This window comes from Galeopterus variegatus, unplaced genomic scaffold (assembly GCF_000696425.1).
Source record: "Galeopterus variegatus unplaced genomic scaffold, G_variegatus-3.0.2 Scaffold7256, whole genome shotgun sequence".
Taxonomy (NCBI): domain Eukaryota; kingdom Metazoa; phylum Chordata; class Mammalia; order Dermoptera; family Cynocephalidae; genus Galeopterus; species Galeopterus variegatus.
In genome coordinates this window covers 28,904-40,802 of record NW_007733367.1, presented here as the reverse complement: position 1 = coordinate 40,802, position 11,899 = coordinate 28,904, and the positions used below count along the sequence as shown (strand labels likewise).

The 11,899-nt window shown below is 32.9% G+C and overlaps 1 protein-coding gene and 1 pseudogene across 1 annotated transcript in view; both read right to left on the bottom strand.

The window, feature by feature from the left end:
- The window catches only part of LOC103607224 (activating signal cointegrator 1 complex subunit 3-like), a gene marked incomplete at its 3' end in the record, with an annotated part of 94,088 nt that overhangs the window by 56,153 nt on the left and 26,036 nt on the right, over positions 1-11,899 (bottom strand). The window lies entirely within an intron of this gene.
- Positions 4,757-5,944, bottom strand: LOC103607223 (annotated as a pseudogene).

The window sequence follows — 11,899 nt, the reverse complement described above, 5'->3', positions numbered from 1 at the left end:
AAAAAAAAAAAAAAAAAAAAAAAAAAAAAAGCACTGAAGAAACATGGAGTATATAGTGGGAGGTTCCAGTATATCCCTAAAAGAATTTTGAAAAGATGAAGACTAGAGAGAATGGCAGAAAGCCAATATTTGAAAAGATTATAGTCTGGAATCTGGAATTTTCTAGTGTTGTAGACAGACGTGAATATGCAGGCTGAATTCTTATAAAGGAATGACAAATTGGATTACAGCAAGTCTTTCATCAGCACCATAAATGATGCTGGAAGTCAATGGAGTATTAAATTTAAGTGCTGAGAGAATGACTGTCAACCTAGAATTTGACCACCAACTAGACTATTACTCAGGAATGAGGACAAAATTAGAAAATTTTCAGACATACAAAGACAAAAAACTTGTCATCCACTGAACCTCTCCAAAAGAATTCCTAAGTACTGAAGTAAGAATAATGAATCCAAAGGAAAGTCATGGAATATAAGAAACAACAGTGAGCACACTCACAAAATATGCCAATAAACTTCATTAATTATACACTCTAAAAACAAATAAACCATTTTTCATCTTAAAAACAACAAACTAAAACTCTAAATAATAGTAAAATGGACAAGAGGTATTCAATGGGTGGAAGAAACATTTACAGTCACCCACTTACATTTAAAACAAATTTAAGAGTACTCACTAAAAGTGAAATTTAATCTACTACCTTCAAAACCAAAAAAAGATTAAGGGGAATATAAAAACTTTATCAATCCAACAAACAATAGAAAAGAAGGTAAGGGGGCAGAATGGTAAGCCCAAAAGCTTAGAAACCAAAAGCTGCTCATCTAAATAGTTTCTGAATTACAAGTGAACAACAAAAATTACATATCAAATCAAATACAATCAGAACACTACTTAACAGTAGAAATTTTGAAAAGATTGTAAATAAATGAGGAAAGTGTTCACAAAGAAATAGAGCCAAGCAAAAATAAAGAAAACAGAAAGAAGAAAATAAAGAGCAGAATTTAATGAAATAAAAAATAAAGACATTTTTCAATTTTTTAATTGCCAAAACTTGGAAGCAACCAAGATGTGCTTCAATAGGTGAATGGACAAACAAACTGTGCTACAACCTTATAATGGAGTAGTATTCAGTGCTAAAAAGAAATGAGCTATCAAGCATGAAAAGACATGGACGAATCTTAAATGCAAATTGGTAAGTAAAAGAAGCCACTCTGAAAAGATTACATACTATATAACAGTCCAGAAAAGGCGCAGTAACTATGGAGACAGTAAAAATTCAGTAGTTGCAGGGGGGCGGGAGAGGGGGATAAAAACGCAGAGCACCAAGAAGGATTTTTAGAGAGGTAAAACTATTCTGTATGATGCTGTGATGGTGGAGAAAAGGCGCAGTAACTATGGAGACAGTAAAAATTCAGTAGTTGCAGGGGGGCGGGAGAGGGGGATAAAAATGCAGAGCACCAAGAAGGATTTTTAGAGAGGTAAAACTATTCTGTATGATGCTGTGATGGTGGATACATGTCACTATACATTTGCCAAAACCTCTATAACACCAACAGTCAATCCTGATGTAAACTATAGATTTTATTTAAAATATGGTATCACTATTGGCTCATCAATTGTAACAAATGTACCACACTAATGCATGATGTTAATGATAGGGGGAAATGCGGGCAGGGGATATACAGGAACTCAATACTTTTTGCTCAATTTTTCTGTAAACCTCCAACTGCTCTAAAAAAAATCTAAAAACAAATTTAAAAATCTAAAAAAAAATTAAAAACAAAAGGCGGTATTAAATTCAAGAAAAAAAGAATTATAAAGATATTATCAATCAAGGTGATTATTCCCTCGCTATTAATAATTTTTTATAAATCTGAAGGATTATACACTTGTGGCTTAAACCAAAACTATATAGCACAATGCCTTATATATAAAAGATGCTTAAATCTCTGTAGAGAAAATGAGTAAATAATGAAAAAAGGGAATTAGTGATCAGTATAAGGTTGTTTTCTATCAGTTTTAGTCATTGGGTCATAAAATACACATTTTTTCTGAAATTTCTCATTGGAATTTATTTTGTTTGTCACATACAATAAAATTAATGTCCCTGAGGTCACTTTATATTTTTAGGGTACTTCCAGTATTGTCATGATTATTGACAGCATAAGAAAACAAGCAGTTGCAAACATTAAAAAATTTTAAAGAAGAAACCCATTACCACTGTGAAACAAATACACCTGTTATAATTGGGTGTAACTAAAAGACATTCAGGGTTATACCAATCTCTTATGTATTTATAGACTGGAAAACTGTCAGATGTCTTATTATTTGAAACTAATATATGCTATATGAATAAAAGCTGAAACATATGTGAAAAACATAAAAATAAAGAGAAGAGCAACAAAACCAAAAGCTGGTTATCTGAAAACAAAGCAAACACTAGGAAAAGCGAGAAGTAGAGAAAAGGCAGACATTAAGAAAGAAAGGGGCAACATAACTAAAAGCTAGTGTAAAACTTTAAAAAAAAAAAAGTACTTTATGAATAACTACAGCAATAGGCTGAGTACTCAGATGAAATGGCTAATTTCATAGAAGAATACTTGGATAATTGTCAAACTTAGGAAGAAATAGAAAATCTGAATAAAACAGACTGGAAAATTTGAATTGGTAAACAAAGTCTGCCCTCCAAAAAGACACCAGACCACATAGTTTTAGAGGCACACGAGCATTAAACCTTCATGGACTAGATCACAGCTTTCTTACAGAAACTTTTTGGAAAAGGAAAAAGTAAGATAGTTCCAGAAGCTTATTTTACAAAGCTTGAGAAATTTTAGGTATTAAAACAGGATAAATTACAGATTCTCTACTCAGGCTGGGGTTCTAACCATAGTATAAGGATCTAAATTCCATATAATGCATCAGTGCCTATCCAACAAGGCTGCCAAAAAAAAAAAAAAAAAGTCATTCTTAGTATTAAATATTAAACTAAAGGAAACTCATACATTTCCTTCTTAAATTATACAGAGACATGCATTTTAAAATTAGAGGAGGGAGGGAGGTTTCGGTGATGGGACATAATAATCAACCACATTGTATATTGACAAAATAAAAATTTAAAGGGAAGAAAAAAAATAATAAAATTAGAGTTGATCTACACATTAAACTAATAAATACTATATATTATACATTACAGTAAGCACAGTACACAAAGAAAAACTATTCAATTTAGAGAATATTTTTCTTTGAGATAATGAGCAATTTTAGATTCGTAAAATGAAAAAAATGTTTATAGTAAAAGCTAAGAATAATTAACTATGATAAAAGAAGAAAATGTTAAAACTTGAACAATTCTGAAAAAAGTTTTGAGTTGGCAATTCATGTGCAGCTGTGTATTGGACAATTTTAAAAAGCAGACAATATTATGTAAAACTTTATAAATTATTCTTAGTTTGGTTTAGGCATAGAAAATTATTAAACATTCATACACTTTAAAATAGTCATAGATAACATAAGAAAATGACTGCAAAAATTAGGACAGCATTTATCCCAAGAAAAAAATGTGCTATGCAAATTGCTGCTTGCAGAGAATTAGATAAATTATCTTTTCAGAATAACTAATACCCAATATTTACAGGTATTTTACCTAACATAATTTAACAAAGCTAAAACCAAGGTCACTTACAACTTAAAGACACTTGGACTATAAACATTATTTATTCCCCACATACTATAAGTAATTAGATGTGTAGTAAGTGAGGTTAAAACTAGGTACCACTGTACATTTAAAAGCTTACTTTATACATTTTCATGTACAGGGTTAACTCGAAAAGTTCATGGAAAAATAGAATTAAAAAATAATACAAATCTTTCCACGAACTTTTTGAAGTACCCTAGTACATGGTAAATTGATAGCTTCCTTGATTCTTAGAAAGAAGATATGCTAACTTTAATTGCCTCAGAGGAAACAAGTTAACAGCCATTATTTGTGTGTGTGGGCACACACATACAAAACTGAACAATATTAATGTATTAAATCTTAAATATTTCAGTGAATGCTTACAGCAGATTCTAAATCTAATAATCATAGTTATGTTTACAAAGTGACAAAATATTTTCCAAAATGCTTTTATTCACCTCAAATACTACTAAAAGAAATTTATCCTGTATTTTCTAATAAAATTTATCTTATTTCTTTCCCATATTAATATATTACAGGTAACTCTCGATATATAAAATCCATGTGTTCCTTAAAATTAGTTTTCACAGCATTCATCATATCAAATACAATTTTTCTGCCCATTCCCCTTATAAATGTATATATGAAAGTTCCAAGAGGAGGAGACTTAAGGAAGCCAAATAATGGGAGCAGGTTGATTTACTTTGTTAGATTACTTTTATTTTTGGTTTTTTCAAAAAAAGACATTTATCCAGCATCATGATCAGACTATTACATTTAGCAATCAACAGCATGGGTGCAAAAAAAAAAAAAAATTCTATATTAAAACCCTTTGTTGGAATGCTTCACATGTTCCACAGAACAGAAACTAAAATAACCTGTTATAAAATTAGTCACAAATATGGTCCTTGAGTTTTTTTGCCCATACACATGAGTATTGTCTAAAACATGTCTTCTTTGTAGCAGCTAGACCCTGCCACCACTGTGCTTGGCTGAGTTCACAAATCTGTTGTAACCTGTAACTTCCCTGTCACTTGTCTGGCTCTCCTCTCCTACTAAGCACTGTTTCCTGGAAGTTAATTAAAACCTCCTGCCACTGCCATAGCTACTGCTGCTGTTGGAACCACAACAGCCACCTTGTTTTTATGGTTTGGCAAAGTATTGACCTCCACCACCATAAGGGCCAGAGCTTCTGATTCCAAAATCTCCTCCCTTCATGGGTCCAAAATTTGAAGACTTTTGTAACTGCCAAAATCACTGTAGCTTCCACAACCTCCAAAATTGCTCCCATCATTACCAAATCCATTATAGCCATCCCCACTGCCACCATATCCACCACCACCATGGCTGCCACCAAAGCCACCATGACCACTGAAGTTTTCTCCACCACTGAAGTTGTCATTCCCACCAAAACCACCTCCATGACCACCACCAAAGTTTCCAGAACCACTTCAACCCTTTTAGCTGGATGTAGCACTAGCCATCTCTTGCTTCAACAGAGCTTTCCTTACTTCACAGTTGTGGCCATTCACAGTATGGTATTTCTGAATGACAATCTTATCCACAGATTCATGGTCATCGAAGGTTACAAAAGCAAAGCCTCTTTTCTTGCCACTGCTTTAGTCAGTCATGATTTCAATCACTTCAACTTTCCCATACTGTTCAAAGTAATCTCTCAGGTGATATTCTTCAGTGTCCTCTTTTTTTGTGTGTGTGTCCGGCAACGGATCGCAACCCTCAGTGTCACGCCCGTACTGGACCGGGACCGGCACCGGGATCGCAACCCTCGGTGTTGCGCCCGCACCTCGCTCAGCCAGTGAGCCGGAACCGGTCTATATGTGGGATCCGAACCCTCGGCGGGAGCGCCGCCACGCTCCCCAAGCGGCGCACTGTAGCAGTGCGCCACCGGGCCGGCCCTTCAGTGTCCTCTTTAATGCTACTAACAAATACCTTCTTCACAGTTAAGTGCACACCTGGTCTTTGAGAATCCTCTCTTGAGACAGCCCTCTTTGGTTCCACAGCTCTTCCATCCACCTTGTATGACCTTGCATACATAGCTGCATCAACTTCCTCCACAGTGGCATATGTCACAAACCCAAAGCCCCTGCAGCACTTGGTGTTTGGATCTCTCATTACCACACAGTCCATGAACGTTCCCCATTGCTCAAAATGGCTCCTGAGACTCTCATCAGTTGTTTCAAAGCTCAGCCCTCCAATGAAAAGCTTCTGCAGCTGTTCCAGCTCTTTAGGACACTCTGACTTAGACATGATGGCAGTGGGAAAAGACTTTAATGATGCTTCCTCGGCATCCATGGACAGAAAGGCTGTTAGATTACTTTTATCTCCCAAAACTTAAGAGTATGTGGCACACGCTAGAGAATAAATGATTGAATGAATGAATGAGAGAACAGCATCAAACAGAAAAGTATGAAATTTGACAGAATGTTCTCCTTGAGTAGCCATTCCAATTAAGAGCAAAATATTATGGAATCTGTCATTGCTATAAATTGGAAACAGCAAGTATTTTTAAGTCCTCATTGTGAGCTTGATATATTAGTAATATATTTTTACTCATAATTACAACAAGATGGTAAATGACCTCAAAATCTCTTGGAGCTGACAGGCATTTTAATAGTCATCAAAATCCAACCTTCTACAAATTCCAACAAAGTGATGATTCAAATATGCTTCTACAACTCCAATAACAAATCTCATTACTCATCATAAGAGCTCATTATATTAAAAGGACCCTGAAAATTGAAAAGGTTTGCCTGAGCCGAGATCTATCCTCATGTACCTTCTACGCAGACATCCTAATTATAACCCTTGGACCACCCTTCTTCCACACACGGCTCTTCAAGTCTTATGTTCATTCTCCTATCCCACCATAGCTTTCTCTTCGAAAGGACAACCAGCTGTAGTTTTTTTCAAGTGTTCATTATATAACATGATTTCTATTTCCTTCCCCAACCTGATCACTCTTGTCTTTATAAGTTCAGTAGGATTTAGCTCCCTTAAAGTGTGCCAGACAGTTGAGGTCTAAAGGGTACAAAAACGAACACAATTAAAATCATTGCCCATGTATATGACTATTTTTAACAATAAAATTATATTATTTGCTAGCTATTTAAGACTACTTAAATAGACAATACATATGCAGCACTCACCATCTGACAGGCACTACTCTGAGTGTTTCAAGTGTATTATATCAACCTATATGGTAAGCACTGTTACTTTCTGCACCTAACAAGAAAGAAAACTAAGGCTTAGCAAAGTGATATGGCCAAGGTCAAGTAGTTTATAAGTGGCAGAGCTAGGACTCATACATGTGTCTAATCTCAAAGTCCATTCTTTTAACCATTTGAATCACAGCACCCAGGCTGAGTCACAGTGATTTTTTTTTTTTTTTTTTTTTTTTTTTTTTTTTACAGATGCAGCTGCTAAAACAGATCTTCCTGTCCGGATTAACAATATTCCTGGATACAAGTATTTGACCTTATATTTATTTCATCAAGTCATATCCAGGCCCATCATTCTAACAATTTGAGCCATAAAGGAAAAGAGGCAGGGGGGAGAGGACAAACAACCAAAATAAATAAAAGATATGGCTAATGCTTTCCTAATATAGATTATAACATTTAAAATCAATCTTGACTTTTCCTAAGTAAGCTGAATGTTACATTCGGCTAAAAGTAAAACAAATGTTTGAGTTTATTGAGTTTTCCTCAAAAAAATTTCATTCTTTTTAGAGTAAAAGTAGTAATGAATAACCTAAAATGGTAGACAATGTGGAAATAACAAGAACCTTGGGAGAAAATGGCCATATCATTTTAGAGTATACAATAAGGACATATTCATATATATACCCACAAATTAAAAACAGAGAAAAGATACATCTGATCCAAATAACATTCCACAAAAACAAAAACAAAACAACAAATAAAACCAAATAACATTCCACCCCAAACCAGTGAAACTAAAAAGGAAAAAAGTTCAATAAAGATGGGTGGTTCAGTCATGTCTTAGGGATTGCCTTACTAAGCCTAACACCAAAAGATTTCTAAATGAAAAGATGAATAGAACTACCTACTTGAACACTCAAAATATATGTAGACTTTTCAAAATCTCAATATAAATCCTCTTATAAATAAAAAAAAACTGAACTTCATCAAATGAAAATAGGCATTTCTCACAAGAAGACACTAAGTGGTCTACGAATACATGAAAATCTTTAACCTAATACCAAATTTGTTTATTTTTAAATTTAAAATACTTTAACATTTATTTTTACATGTTTATGGGGTATAGTATGTTTTCAATGCATGCATATACTGCACAATGATTCACTTAGGGTAGATAGCATCATTTTGCATCCATTAGTTCACTACTTTTCCCATATTTCTTTTTTTTTTTTTTTTCTTAACATAACCATTATTTATTTACTTTCTTTCTTTCTTTTTTTTTTTTTTTTTTTTGGATGTGCAGCTATTCCAGTGCTGGGTATATACCCAGAGGAATGGAAATGATCATGTCAAAGGGATAACTGTACTCCCATGTTTACTGCAGCGTTATTTACAATAGCCAAAAGTTGGAACCAGCCTAAATGCCCATCATCGGATGAGTGGATAAGGAAAATGTGGTATATCTACACAATGGAATACTATTCTGCTATAAAAAAAATGAAATACTACCATTCGCAGCAACATGGATGGACTTAGAGAGAATTATATTAAGTGAAATAAGCCAGGCACAAAAAGAGAAATACCACATGTTGTCACTTATTTGTGGGACCTAATAAAAATAAATAAGTAAATAAATAAATGAATGAATGGGGGGGTGGCTGGGGAAAGAAAACACAACAATCACACCAATTTCTTGATTTTGTTAAGACAAGTGAACAGTTATGATGTTGATGTGGGGAGGGGGGAGAGAGAGGGAGGAAAAGGAGGAATTGATAAAGGGACATGAAAATCGACTATATTGTATATTGATAAATTAAAGTAAGAAAAAAGATAATATAAAAGAAATAATAGAAAATTTAAATGAAACAGTGAGATAGCATTCTCCTATTATACAGGCAAGGATTTTTAAGCATAATATATAGGATTGTTAAGGATGTAAGTACAGGAACACTCCTATACACTACAGTTACAAATGTAAACTGGTAGATTCAGGAAAGTATTTTGTCAGTACTTCTGGATGTAAAATTTTCACTGATAGTAATATATTCAAGGAAAAAATATGTATGAGTAAATATTTAGCATAAGAGTCTACTGCAATGATATTTATAATATCAAAAAGATAGATGGAACTTAAATCCTCAATAGCAGAGAACTTAATAAACTAGAACATGACATAAATCTAATACTCCACAACCATTAAAAATTATCATACAATAGAATATTGTCATAAAAACATGCATAGAAGAAAATGTTAAGTAACAAAAAAGTAGGTTCAAAATTATATATACTGTACGACTCTAAGTTTAAAGTATTTATATTTTAAAAATATATACTCCAAAATAATTGCAGTGGTTATGGATGGATAATGGTGAGACTGCAGATGACTTCATTCCTGCATTTTGTTTATAAATATTCTAAATGTTCTACAATGATGATATATTTTTTGAAGTTAGAAAAAGTTACATAAAAATATGGGTGTTGTTAAAAACCAAACTTTCCACTACAATCCTGAAAAAAAATAAAAGAGAAAAAAATGAATTTTGTAGGGTTTTACACTAACAGCCATAAGCTGAAAAAAATTAGAGGGATATGAGAGAAAATATGGCAGCAAAATCACAAAAAAAAGAAATACATTTATACATATACATTTAAAAAATATATAATAGTGTTCCTACAAGGTTAAAGCTCTAAAAAGTCTAAGCACACAAATAGAGAGAAATAAAAAGTCCTTTTATCAATGCCTAAAGCAAGGAAATAAAACCAGGAAATGTTCTTTCCTTGGGGAAGATGGGAGCAGTAGTGAATTCTCATTTCGCTTGCATTTCTCTTACAAAGAATATTAGCTTAAAACAGGAAGGGGCAGAACAAAAACCATAAATACGGAATGTCACCTATAGTAAGACAGAAAGTATTAAGGAATATCCTAGCCTCTTTAAATAAATTCAGGTATTCAAGCCTTGATGCACCACATCACAAGGTTCAGGAAACACATATTTGATCTAAAAATCACTGATATCTCTGAAAAATAATGAAGAAAAACGTAATTGCCAGATGAAGACAAAAGTCCCCAATTTGAAAAAAATAAAAAGAGACAAAAACAGTGGACTGTGAAAACTACTTAATTTTAATTGTAAGCTTAACCTCAGCATATGGCAATATAACAGAACAGACAGCAGGATTTTTAAATCATGTCAAAATAATCTTAATTCTTTTCCTATAAGATTATTAAATCGATCATTCTTAGATTGGCAGAGCAACTGACACAAGATGGTTTAAAGAGTTCTACATGTCAATACTATTAGAACACTGAACAAATGTGTCTAAATATCAAAATAGAGGAAAACTGAAGGAGTTTTTCACTTAAAAAAAAAAAGACTAAGAAATGAAAAACATACTGCCATCTTATGTCTAAAACATAGTCATGTAAGAGTAGGTGTCTATAACTTTGTTGCCCTATTGTACTAAATAGGCAGAAGCAATAGGAGTAGTATCAGTTTAGCAAAATAAATAATATATGAGAGAACAACGCCAGAAAGAATTGGGATACCTTTTAAAAATAAGAAACTCTTCATTAGAATAAGTGTATCTCATTACATGGGGATCCATTTGGACAGAATGTTAAACACACAAATACTACATTGGGGAAATTCTATGATTCTAAACATTCTCGTAAAGTATAATTTTCGACTGGGGGAGAAGGTAGTCTCTTCTGATTATTTGGTGGAAAGATTGGTCTTCATAGCTGAAGGGATGTTATTTTATTTCCAACCTGTTTAATGTTGATGTCCTCCTTATTGCTCAGCAGTACTAAGGCCACCAAAATGTATAGAACCTAATATATGGAGAACCTTTTCATACAGCATTAATATTAATCTTTCAGCATAGGAATATTTTAAATGCTCTAACAAAACGAAACAAAAACCATTACACCCTCTTTGCCTAACTGTAATACATTAAATCAGTGGTTCTCCAAGTATGGTCTGGTACCTCTAGGAAAGAGCCTTTCAGAAGGTCCACTAGGTCGAAATTATTTTCATAATAATACTAAAATATTAACTGCCTTTTTCATTCTCACCTTCCCATGAGTATAAAGTGAATGAGGTTTTGCAGAGGCTACATAATATAATGTATATCAGAACAGATTGAATGCAGAAACAAACAGCTGTCTTCTATTAAGCCAGACACTGAAATAATTTGCAAAAATGTAATACAATGCCACCCTTCATACATTTTTTTATTTTAGAAGTTATTTTTCATGAAATTGTATTTATATTAATGTAACGAATTTAGTATGATTATTTTAAATGATTTAATAAACACATTAAATCATTTAATATATTAAAATTTTTTCATTTTTAATTACTAATACAATAAATATTCATAGAGCTAAATAACATACAGAAAAGCTCCATGAGGTCCTCAGTAATTTTTGAGCTTGAGCATGTAAAGAAGTTTTTGAGAACCACTATATTAAACCATGCTAATTATTCTACATCAAAATTCCAAAGGATGTTAGAATCACTTATGATGCAGAAGACAATCTAACCAAATAACTCCCACTTTTGGGGATCGGGCATGTATTTGGAACAGGGTTAGGTTCAGAAATGAAAATGCATGGGTCGAGTAAAACCATCTGCAGAGAGTCAAGAGATAATGCTAACTGCAAATGTCAAATCACAAACGCTATAAAGAAGCATCCCATCTGCACAAAAGCAAACTATGATCCTATCAATAAAACTCAAAATTCACTTTTTCTAAGAACTGATTATACAATAACTCCATCAATATTTACACTGGCTTTAATTGCTCTGCAAATAGCATTTAATATTGAATTAATACTAAGAGATATGTATACCCCAATACATCTCCAATATGCCAGCCTTTCAGATCCCACTTTACATATTTCTCAAATGTTTTCCTATTAAAATTTTTTGTATTTCACCAAAGACTGTTAACAATCAGAACTTACTTCAAAAACTGAATTTAAAAGATTTTCTTTAGGATAGTGAGACATAAAAGAGCAAAACAGAAAGAAAAAAAA